Genomic DNA, 12,648 nt, shown 5'->3' with positions numbered 1-12,648 from the left:
CAACGGAAGCATGGTTCTCCCAGACAATGGCGCTCCTCCTGCATTGGCTACAGCTGCATTCTAAAGAACATCACAAAGGAGTGGTTCTCGGCTCATTTCTAGAACCAACAATCAAAAAACAACCTTTGGAACACTCCCTGGGTTCTCTCCATCCGGCGCCCAGGAGCATCGCATCAGAAGAGCAGAAAAACTGGTCCCCGGGTCAGTGACAAATTTTGCAGAAATGCACACCTCGGGACTCCATGGGTCTGCACTGCTGTGCCAGATGTGAAGTTAGTGACCCACCAGATTGATGTGGGATGTGAAACACAAGAGCAGTCAAGAACAACATTCCTAGAATGAACATGTTTACACATGGGGAGGAATGTTTGTCCAGCCAGCAGATAAACTTCCTGTTTCCTTCTGGGCTGGGACAGACTTCCTCTGCATGTGACTAGAGGTGGGCGTGGCCTCACCTGTGCAGGTAACAACAAAAGCACAGGGCAGGGCAGCCATCTCTCTTTCACTACATGCATCGAAGAAACAACATGCTTAGCCAAAGATGCTTCCAGCCAAGAGAGGACAAAGGGACTGTCTCCTTATGAGATAGTTTCCAGGTGTATGTTACTTTTCTAAGCTAAGTCTGCCTTCTGGGATCCGATTGTGAACAGAATGATATGTGAGTAAACTCTTTTCATACTTTCATAGAAGACTATGTCATGTCTTATCTTTTATGAGGGAATAAGGGGAAAATACCAGAACAGTTATTATAGAGGCTTTAACGAGCCTGAGCAAACGCATCCGCTGCGAGTTTAAAAAGGGGAATGTTATTCTGCTAAATTGTGAACTTGTTTACACAAGTTGGAAAGACTATAATCAGACAATATATCCTCTCCTGCATCCCTGAACATTCCCACAATTGATCGAGTGCACTCTTTTGTACAAGTCAAACTGCCCATGGCGAGTGTGTTCCAACAGTATGGAACTTTGAGATATGACAGGAATTCCACCACCTAGATCTTCAAGATAGTGAGTGCATTTAGACTTGGAAGAGGACAAAGGAGGAACAAGGTGAGGGACTGCTTGATTACTCTTCGAACAAAAGAGGAGAGAGACGAAATTTTGAATCTGCACTATCGAAAGACCTTGGAAGAAATTTAAAAGACTATTTAAATTTCTAAATTTCTAAAAAGAAATTTAAAGACTATTTACAGAAATATTGCAAAATTAATGAATGTTAGAATGATGTTGGATTGAAGTTAAGTGGTTTCTAGCTGTAATGGTATAAAAGAATATGGAAAAATTGGATTTTTAATAGGTAAAAATTTAATGCTATAATATATTAAGATTAAAGATCAGGATAAAATAAGGAGGGAAAGGAATTGCTGAACTAATAAATTGAACTGGAATACAAAAAAGGGAGGCATGAGGAGGTCCGGGAAACAAGTAAATGAAAGATAAGTGACGAAAAGATGGAATTGTTTTTAACTTTTTTTTTTTTTGTATGTAATATTGTGAAAACTTTAATAAATATTTATAAAAAACAAAAACAAAAACTGGCATCTCCCAAATAACTGACCTTTTTGTGAGAAGGAAGTATCTATCATCCTGCAAACAAATCAGAATGAATGTTCAGCAAGCAGGAAGCCTTCTTTATGTTTGCATCTGATTTATTGTTATTTTCTTGGAGCAGAATGTGGGGTATTTCTTCAGAATAGTTTTATTTGAGGCTGTTGCAAACAGGTGTTCTGCAATCCCGGAGAACCCACAGTTAGCCAGTTTGTGCTCTCTGTGCAAGCGCCTATCTGAGAATACCTGCAGTGTGTTCTGTTCCCTTGAGGGCCTCTTCCAAGCTGGTTAGGAGGAATCGGGCACACGGGAAACTGAGATGTCCAGCAGTCATGACTCATGGAGGCAATGAATAGTGCGGAATCACCAGCTCAAATATTCCACTGGGATTTGCTTCCAAATAAAACCCTTTTCTGGCATTGCATCTCCTGCCATTGCTGCCTCTTCAGCCTCTAGATGGCAGCAATTGATGCCACAAGGATGCAAGAAGGAACCTCCTAAGGCCAAGGGCCTGCTGGAGCCTCCATGGGGAGCTGGGAGCAAAACGTGCCATTCAGGAGCACAAAGAGGGCTTGGGCAGTGCTTTGCAATATGGACAGACCCTCCAAGGCTCCCTATTTTCCAGGGACAGTCCTGGATTTACAGAAGCTGTCACAGTTTCTGATTTGATCCCAGAATGTCCTGCTTTTCCATCATGGTGGGTGGCCAGTTATAGCCCTCCCCTTCTCCATGAATTTGTCTAAATTTGTCTGACCCAGGGGCCAGATGCGGACCAATCGCCTTCTAAATCCAGCCTGCGGATAGTCCGGGAATCAGCCTGTTTTTACATGAGCAGAATGTGTCCTTTTATTTAAAATGCATCTCTGGGTTATTTGTGGGGCCTACCTGGGGACGCAGGTGGCGCTGTGGGTTAAACCACAGAGCCTAGGACTTGCTGATCAGAAGGTCGGTGGTTTGAATCCCCGCGACGGGGTGAGCTCCCATTGCTCAGTCCCTGTTCCTGCCAACCTAGCAGTTCGAAAGCACGTCAAAAGTGCAAGTAGATAAATAGGTACCGCTCCAGCGGGAAGGTAAACGGTGTTTCTGTGCGCTGCTCTGGTTCTGCAGAAGTGGCTTAGTCCTGCTGGCCACATGACCCGGAAGGTGTATGCCGGCTCCCTCGGCCAATAAAGCGAGATGAGCGCCGCAACCCCAGAGTCGGCCAAAACTGGACCTAATGATCAGGGGTCCCTTTACCTTTACCTTTACCTGGTGTTTTTACATTAGTAGAATGTGTCCTTTTCTTTAAAATGCATCTCTGCGTTATTTGTGAGGCATAGGAATTCGTTCGTGGGTTTTTTTTTCAAAATATAGTCTGGCCCCCCACAAGGTCTGAGGGACAGTGGACTGGCCCCCTGCTGAAAAAGTTTGCTGTCCCCTGATATATAAGGGGTAAGAAAAAAAATTCAGGTATCATGGTCCCAAGCTGTGTAGGATTTTATACGCCAAAACCAGCACTTTGAATTTAGCCCAGTAGCTAATTGGCAGCCCGTGCAATTCTTCAAAAAGTGGGGTAATATACAGTATAGACAATACTCTGTCCCAGTGTATGGGGTATTTTGCACCAGCTACAGCTTCCAGACCAATCTCAAGGGCAGTGCCACACAAAGCACATTGCATATAAAGCACATTCACACTTCAAAAATATGACTTAAACATCTTTTACTTCATGCTTTTCTTAGGAGTATCTCCTTCAACAACAGTGCTGGTGACAAAGTGTCCTTTGATGAGAAGGGCGAATTGTTAGCTGGATTTGATATTATCAGTTGGGTCACTTTCCCAAACAAATCTTTCCTAAAAGTGAAAGTAGGAAGAATTGACGCTCAAGAACCACTGGATGGACAGATCTCCATCAATAAGAGAATGATTACATGGCACAACCAATTGAACCAGGTAGGGTCAGACTGGATAGTCTAGGGTACAAAGTACAAAGACCGGCCCCCTGCTGAAAACGTTTGCTGACCCCTGAGACTCTAACCCTCTTTTAAAGCCACCTAAGTTGGTGGACCTCACTGCCTCATGTGGGAGCGAGTTCCACAAGTTAATTCCTGCAAACTAGGAGCCAGCAAAGCTGTCGGTTCTTTTGACTGATCTTGCCACTTCATAGCAACATGGAATTGCAGAGTTGGAAGGGACCATGAGGCGATCATCTACCCCTTCCTACGTGGGAATATTTTCCCCAACGTGGGCTTGAACCCAAGACCCTGAGATTTAGAGTCTCCTGCTGCACCTACTGAACAACGAACAACCATCCAAACTTCTCCTCTACCCTTTAATTAGCCTCCAAAGTCTTATAAAGCTCTACCAAAGAAATTTCTAACTCACCTGCATGCGCAAAGCCCTTGCCCAGTGATTGCCCAGGTTCTGGAGGCCAATATTATTTCGGTGAAGAGTTGGTGGTGATGGAGGGTGGGGAGACTGGTGTGTTGCCTCTATTTTTGTTTGCTAGTTTCTTTGTCCTCCAACTGTAGAGGTAGATCAGGCCTCAGAACCGAAATAATAAATCGAAAAGGACTTTAATTTCTAGGATTCTGAAGCTATGCAAGAATGGCTCTTTTTCTCATCAGACATCCAATTTCCCCGTTTGCTTTTCTTCGATTATTTTGGACATCCCAGGGATAGGCATATTTCAGTGCTTTGTACTTTTATGTACTTTGCTTTGTAGATCTCGGGGAAAGAAGTGATTGAAAATATTTTGCTTTTGATCAAATGTTGCAATTGTTTTCCAGATTTTGAAAAATACCTTCTTTGCACTACTGTGTCCATGCCAAGCGACACTCATTCTTGCATTAGGGTGTCTATGGACTTAAGCTCTCTATGCCCACCATGCTCAAAAGATCTTTTGCATGCGCTGCACTGGCCTTTGAGGCTCTTATATATCTGAGACGCCCCTCAGATTTTCTCCCACTGGTGACTGCTCTGTGTCTTCCTTAAAGTGACAGATCCCATTTGCAACCCCTGTGATCATGACGACTTAGAAGCAACTCTCTGGCCTGCAAATTGCCACGTCTGAGCAAAGTAAGGCATTGTATTTCCTGCTACATACAAAAAAAATAAAAAAATGATTTTTGGATACTGAGAAAATGCGGCATTTATACAGCATGAATACAACCTTGAGAGAAAGTTTCTGATCTGCAAGAAAGCAACACTGATCTGGCAAAAAGCCCTAAATTATGCATTAGAATTTTGGGGTTGAATTTTGCTACTTGACATGCTTTTTAAAGCTCAGATTTTAATAATTTAATAGTGCTTCCATATTATGTTATGTTAATTGGGGGAGGGGGTTGTTTTAATCCTTCCTTGTATGGAAAATATAATTTACAGAGCTGCATGGAAGTTGCCCAGGGTCGTGCTTTTTCCCAACAGTTTGACCCTTTTTGATAGTTCTCTTTTCTCCTTGAAAAACTACCCAAGGCAATTTTATTTAAGCTTTAAGAATAACATACAACTTTTACCTGGTGTACTTGCTTTTGTCACACTGGAGGTACAAGACAGGCAGGCAGGTGATATTCATGGTGTTACTGAAACATATTTACATGAATTTTTATCTGAGATTGACTAATATTTACGGATGATTCTGGGACAGCCGCGTCTCCCCACAGGCTTTGAGGAAGATTTGCATCTTTTAACATACAATTTTTAAAAAAAAAAAAAAAAATTAACCTAGTCATTTCAATGAGGAACTTACGTGTTTGTTCTCAACGGCTGATAACTGAACTAGCTGGAAAAAACTGACCCAGGCAAATGACATCGCAGCATTCTATACTACAGCATTGTTGTTCTTTAGTCGTTTAGTCGTGTCAGTCTCTTCGTGACCCCCTGGACCAGAGCACTCCAGGCACTCCTGTCTTCCACTGCCTCCCGCAGTTTGGTCAAACTCATGCTGGTAGCTTCCAGAACACTGTCCCACCATCTCGTCCTCTGTCGTCCCCTTCTCCTTGTGCCCTCCATCTTTCCCACCATCAGGGTCTTTTCCAGGGAGTCCTCTTCTCATGAGGTGGCCAAAGTCTTGGAGCCTCAGTTTCATGATCTGTCCTTCCAGTGAGCACTCAGGGCTGATTTCCTTCAGAATGGATACGTTTGTGGAAATGAGACTAACACCAACTGGCTCCTTCAGATGGAAGATGAATGACACCTTATTTAGAGATGAAGAATTTCTTAAGAAGGCCCAAAAAACTCTAAGAGATTACTTCGAGATAAATCTTAGTTCCAACGTGGAGAAAAGAGTAATCTGGGATGCAAGTAAAGCGGTTATGAGAGGGTTCTTAATACAACAGAATGCGATAAAGAACTCAAAATGAGAAGAAGGATAAAATTATGAACAAAATGAATGAATGTGAAAAAAGACTGAGAGTAAATCCCAAATCTCAAGAGATTCTGAGAGAGTTAAAGTTATATCAAGTACAATATATGAAAATAATGAATCAGGAAATAGAATGGAAAATTAAACAAATGAGACAAAAGACTTTTGAATCGGCCAATAAATGTGGTAAATTGTTGGCATGGCAAATGAAAAAGAGACAAAAACTAAATACGATCACGAATTTAGAAGTGGAAGGAAGGAATATACAGAACCCTGCGGAGATTAGAAGTTGCTTCCAGAAGTATTTTAAAAGACTATATACTCAAGGGCCAGTGAAAGAAACAGACTTAGACCAATTTTTGAAAACAAATGGATTACAAAAAATATCTCTAGAAAATAGACTAATTTTGAATGACAGAATAACTGAACAGGAAATAGAAGGTGCCATTCAAAACATGCAACTGGGTAAATCTCCAGGACCAGACGGCTTGACCTCTAGATACTACAGATCTTTAAAAGAATGGCTAATTCAACCATTGAAAGAGGTCTGCAACGAAATAATGGAGGGGAAGAGGGCACCAGAGTCGTGGAAAGAAGCATATATTACACTTGTACCAAAAACAGAGACTGAAAAGACACAACTTAAGAACTACCGCCCTATATCATTACTTAATGTGGATTACAAAATTTTTGCAGATATTTTGGCTAAGAGATTTTAAAAAGTGCTGTTGGAAGAGATTCATAAAGACCAAGCGGGCTTTCTCCCAGGAAGACATTTGTCTGATAATTTGAGGAATATAATTGATATTTTGGAAAAATTAGAAGTGAATATAAACACTAAAGCAGTGTTGATATTTGTAGACGCGGAGAAAGCCTTTGACAATATTTCTTGGAAGTTTATGAAGAAGAATCTACAGGGTATGGGGGTAGGCCAAGGTTTTGAGAATGGTATAAGTGCAATTTATTCAGAACAAAAGGCTAAACTAATTGTAAATAATGTTGTGACGGAAGAACTTAAAATTGAAAAAGGGACACGACAAGGTTGCCCAATTTCCCCACTTCTTTTTGTTTCGGTCCTGGAGGTTCTGCTAAATATGATTAGAAGGGACCAGATGGTTAAAGGTATACAGGTCAGAACTAAACACTATAAATTGAGAGCATTTGCAGATGACTTAGTATTGACGTTACAGGAGCCAGAATCTAGTACTAAAAGAGTTTTAGAACTGATTCAAGAATTTGGTCAAGTGGCAGGATTTAAATTGAACAAGTTAAAAACCAAGGTTCTAGAGAAAAACTTAACACCGTTTGAAAGAGAGAGGTTTCAGAATGAGACAGGTTTAACAGTGGTTAAGAAAGTTAAATACCTGGGGATTAACATGACAGCAAAAAATGGGAATTTATTTAAAGATAACTATGAAAAATGTTGGTCAGAAGTGAAAAAAGATTTAGAAATTTGGTCAAATTTGAAGCTTTCACTGCTAGGCCGTATTGCTGCGATAAAAATGAATGTATTGCCTAGAATGTTGTTTTTGTTTCAAACTTTGCAGATTGTGGACAAAATGGATTGTTTCAAGAGGTGGCAGAAAGATATTTCAAAATTTGTCTGGCAGGGCAAGAAACCCAGAATAAAATTTAAAATACTAACGGATGCAAAGGAAAGAGGTGGATTTGCCCTGCCAGACCTTAAACTTTACTATGAATCAGCAGCCTTTTGCTGGTTGAAAGAATGGCTACTTCTTGAAAACACTGACATTTTGGATCTAGAAGGTTTTAATAATGTATTTGGATGGCATGCATATTTATGGTATGATAAGGTCAAAGCACATAAAGCATTTAAAAACCACATTGTCAGGAAAGCGCTGTTTAATGTTTGGATAAGATATAAGGATTTGCTAGAAAATAAAACCCCAAGGTGGCTGTCACCAATGGAAGCGAAAGCCTTGAAAAGGGTCAATATGGAGGTCAAATGGCCGAAATATTGGGAAATTTTGGAACAAGACGGAGATAGACTGAAATTGCAGAGTTTTGAAAAACTAAAAAACAAAGTGCGAGACTGGCTTCATTACTATCAAATAATGGAGGTATTTAAATTGGACAGGAAAATTGGCTTCCAGGTGGAAAGATCCAAATTAGAAACAGAATTGTTAGAACCCAAGACTAAGAATTTGTCAAGAATGTATAACTTGCTGCTGAAATGGAATACTCAAGATGAAACGGTAAAATCGGCTATGATTAAATGGGCACAGGACGTTGGTCATAACATTATGTTTGCTGACTGGGAACAGTTATGGACCACAGGTATGAAATTTACGGCATGTAATGCCTTAAGAGAGAATATTATGAAAATGATATACAGGTGGTACATAACCCCAGTCAAGCTTGCAAAAATCTATCATTTGCCCGATAACAAATGTTGGAAATGTAAAGAAACTGAAGGTACATTTTTTCACCTTTGGTGGACGTGCCCAAAGATTAAGGCTTTCTGGGAAATGATATATAATGAATTGAAAAAGGTATTTAAGTATACCTTCCCTAAGAAACCAGAGGCCTTTCTCCTGGGCATAGTCGGCCAAATGGTGTTAAAAAAGGATAGAACTTTCTTTATGTATGCAACAACAGCAGCAAGAATACTCATCACAAAGTATTGGAAGACACAAGAACTTCCCACGCTGGAGGAATGGCAGATGAAATTTATGGACTATATCGAACTGGCGGAAATGACTGGTAGAATCCGTGACCAGGGAGAAGAGTCGATGGAGGAAGACTGGAAGAAATTCAAAGACTATCTTCAGAAACACTGTAAAATTAAGGAATGTTAGAGTGATGTTGGACTGAAAATAAGTGGTTTCCAGCTGCACAGGTTAAAGTTAAGGATAGATTAAGATTAAAGATCAAGATTAAAGATGTTTAAAGAAATGGAAATTTGATATTAAAAGGGGAAATTTTAAAGTTATATGATATTAAGATCAAGGATTAGGTTTAAAAAAAGTAGAAGTTATATATTTTAATATATTATTAAATTAAAGATTGGGATTAAAAAAGTGGAAAAGAAACTGCTGGACAAATAATGTGGACTGGAATACAAAAGAGGGAGGTTTGAGGAAGTCTAGAAAATAAGTAATTTAAAATTGGAAATGGAAAAGAGAGTTTGTTTTTAATTGTTGTGTTTTGTGTTTTTATTGTAAAGTTTTGTATTGTTTTTTGAGTGTGTTGTTTTGCTTGTTTTGTTGTTTTAAACTTTAATAAAAAATTATTTAAAAAAAAACAACAGAATGGATACGTTTGATCTTCTTGCAGTCCATGGGACTCTCAAGAGTCTCCTCCAGCACCAGAATTCAAAAGCATCCATTCTTCGGTGGAGGAACAAGGTAGAAGATTATAAAATGATGCCTGGCACAGAGGAAACCGACAGAGAAGCTTTCCTCATCTTTATGAAACACCGGAATGTGTGGACATCCAATGAAGCCGAATGCTGAAAGATTATGGGAAGATAAAAGCAAGTACAGGGCATAGTTAACCTGTGGAACTCCCTCCCACAGGAGGCAGCAATGGCCACCCACTTGGATGACTTTAAAAGAGGATTGGAAAAATTCATAGAGGAGGAGAGGCTCTCGATGGCCACCAGCCATGCTGCCTATGCTCTGCCTCCACAGATGAGGGCAGCAATTGGGCATTGCTCTGATCTAGCAGGCTCCTCTAATATCCACCTGCCATTCACTCTGGCGCCCCCTGCTGTTGGCCTCCCTGCCGCGCCCCACCTTGCGAGTCCCACTGGGCACCAGCAGCCACCCCTGGCGTGCCAGACTTGTGGCGCATGGCGTCGCCTCTCCCTTTTCCCTTCTGATGGTGGCCTGGCGCTTTCCCCAAGGCTTTCTGGGCCTGCTGCATTTTCTCAGGGAAAGGCAGGCATCTGCTCAGGGGACTGGCAAATTCCCCATCATTCTTGATTTGCAAATGAAGGCAGCTGTTCCTCTAGCAGAGAGGCTGTTGCCAATTATTTAACTGGGATAATGAGGTGATAAATATGTTTGGGAGGAGCAGGAGGGCAGGGATTTCCCTGGCTTAGCCTGAAGAATGGGATTTCCTCTTGGTAAATTTGGTCCTCTTTTGGTGTTCTCCCCGCCCCGCCCCCCACTATGGGTTGCAAGGGAGTCTATTTTGGCTGGATCCAAAAACTGAGAAGGATCCAGCAACTGGGTCTGTATATGCAGCATTGATGGTGACAAGCACCTCCGAAACACCATCAATTTTCTCCCCTTGCCTAATAGCTGCAGAGATTAGACAGATGTGCTGAAATGGCTCTCTGATGATGGTGAACACCAACAGTGGGAAGATTGAGGCTGAGGGGGGAGGGGGGAGGACCGACCAGCAACATTTCTCTTCCTTTGCAGCAATCCAGTAGGGACAGGCATAAGGTTCTGCAATTAGGGCTTATCCCCATCTCCGCTTACTCCATTGTTTTCCGCCAGGGAAACCCGATCTTTAGCCCTGGATCAGACTAAATGGTGAAAGAGTTTTCTATGGATTGCTGTTTGTTCTGATTTAGAGCTAAAGAGCCCCCCCACTCACTTTGACTTAGGGAACCCCCCTCACACCAGGAGGCATTGCCTTCACGCTTCATAAAAACAAGATTCCAAGGAATCTCCTGGACTTCCCTCCTCCCCTTTGTGGGTCCTATTATTAATCATTTCCTCCTGCATCTTTTATGATAATCCAAATCTTTTACACCTCCATTATGTCCAAAATTCACCATTAAACTACAAGTGTTATTCCAACCCTACTAACGATTTTAACGGTTTACAATGGTCTTTAACATAAGTTTTAAAATTTCCCCATTCATAATTAAAATGTTGGTCTTCCTGATTTCTGATTCTTCCGGTCATTTTAGCCATTTCGACACAGTCCATCAACTTGATCTGCCATCCTTCTCTGGTCAGGACTTGATCTTTTTCCCGTCTCTGGGCCAATAACATCCACGCAGTTGTGGTTGCATACATAAATAGTCTTTTCTGCTCTTTTGGGATTTCAGCACCTAGAATTCCTAAAAGGAAAATTTCAGGTTTTTAAGAAAAGGTTATTTTAAACATTTTTTCAACTCATTATATATCATTTCCCCAAGTTCTTTTACTACCTTACATTTCCACCACCTATGATAAAAGGTGCCTTCTTTTCTCCCCTAGTATCCCCCTTAGTACTTCTCAATCCTTCCTCATCAGGCTTGCTTTCCAGACTCTTGAACATCTTGGTCACCTTCCTCTACACACATTCCAGCTTGTCAATATCCTTCTTTAACTGTGCCCAGAATTGGACACAGGACTCCAGGCTCTAAAATGTCCTAGCTGCCCCTTTGCTTGCTGGTGGCCCCTGGAGCAGCACTTCTGCTAGTCTTGGGCCTTGAGAATTGCAATTCTACCTCTCCTCCCAGCTACTGGAATTTCCTCCCAGACTCACTTTGGCTTGGGGGACCCCCTCTCCCACCAGGAGGCGTTGCTTTCAAGCTTTTAAAGTTTCTCTTCTCAGTCCCATCGAACCTAGAAACTTGCTGGCTTGTTTCTTTTGGTACATAGTGCATCCAAATTTAAGGGGATTAATCTGTCTTGCGTAGGTGTGTTGTCGTGTTTCGGGAAGGACTGGTCTGTGAGTTGTGTCTGGTTCCATGGAGTTGGCTGAATTTGACAACTGACAGGTAACAAAACTTCTGTTCTTCTTCACGGAGCTGGTCCTTTGATTTTCAGCTGGCTGGTGGATGCTGCTGACCTGCGTTCGAAACCCGTGCCGCACGTTGCCAATTACGAGGCAGCTTTATGGGCAGAGGCAGCCTAATGAAAGGTATCGTTGAGGCGTCAGGCTGGATTGTTTATGCTGCCAGAGGCTCGGCAGTGAAGCTTCTGCTAAGAAGGACTTCTGTGGCCACATCCAAAGCAAGACCTTTGGAAGGATGCGTCAGCCCAGATAATGAGGTGGAGATGCCCTGGCAGCTTCTCCAGCCGGCTGAAATAAATGTTTCAACCAAATGCACCATCTGAGGCACCCCAGATATATATATGAAACATGGAAAAAGATGGAAAAAGATGGAAGTATGGGTGCAAGGAGCTTGCGAACATGTGGAAGACTTCTGTGGTTTGGGCATGGGGTCAAGCCCCAGGCCAGGCTCCTCCTCTGGGCACCTGGGGAGGTTTATTCAAGCTCAGCTCAGCTCCAGGACGCATTTATTTATTTGTTTCATAAAATTTATAGACTGCTTGATTGTAAACAACAACAACAGTTGAGATATTCTGTTCCACCTTAAGGAACAGGCATGATTGTTGTGTGTCACATGTCCGTTTACACTCCAGCACAGTATGCTGGGAACTTCCGTTTTGTGTAAAGCTTTTGCTTTTGCCTCTTTGCTTTGGACAGGAAGAAGATCGGACATGTTTCCTTTTGTCCTAATGTACAGTGGTACCTCTGGATGCGAACGAGATCTGTTCCGGAGCCCCGTTCGCATCCTGAAGTGAACGTAAGACGCAACTGCGTCTTTTCAGAGCAATGGCCATTGCACAGAAAACCCGGTTGCCTTTTACTCTGATTTAGTAGTAAAAAGCAGACTTTCCTGGGGGTGGGGCAAACAGAAGTATGGATGAGCTCCTCCCCTGCATGCAAAGCAGCTGTGTGAAGCCCAAGGCAGGGGAGGAAGAAGGGGAGGCGGTGGGGGTGGATCGCCCTGGGTGCCCTCACTGAGGGGGGTGACATTCGGCGCACCACCTGCCTGCGACTCC

The 12,648-nt window shown here is 42.2% G+C and overlaps 1 long non-coding RNA gene across 2 annotated transcripts; it reads left to right on the top strand.

The window, feature by feature from the left end:
• The first annotated feature begins 131 nt into the window (after window positions 1–131).
• Window positions 132–11,995, top strand: LOC308458805. 2 transcript variants are annotated; one of them, XR_013977682.1, is made up of 4 exons: window positions 132–201; window positions 3,270–3,480; window positions 4,524–4,605; window positions 11,626–11,995. It is a non-coding gene; the product is annotated as an uncharacterized lncRNA (long non-coding RNA). The 2 variants fall into 2 exon arrangements; XR_013977683.1 differs by lacking the exon at window positions 132–201 and adding an exon at window positions 310–658.
• Window positions 11,996–12,648: the final 653 nt, after the last annotated feature.

Source organism: Podarcis pityusensis (genome assembly GCF_964106645.2).
Source record: "Podarcis pityusensis genome assembly, chromosome: 11".
Lineage (NCBI taxonomy): Eukaryota > Metazoa > Chordata > Lepidosauria > Squamata > Lacertidae > Podarcis > Podarcis pityusensis.
This window is presented reverse-complemented; position numbering and strand designations above follow the sequence as displayed.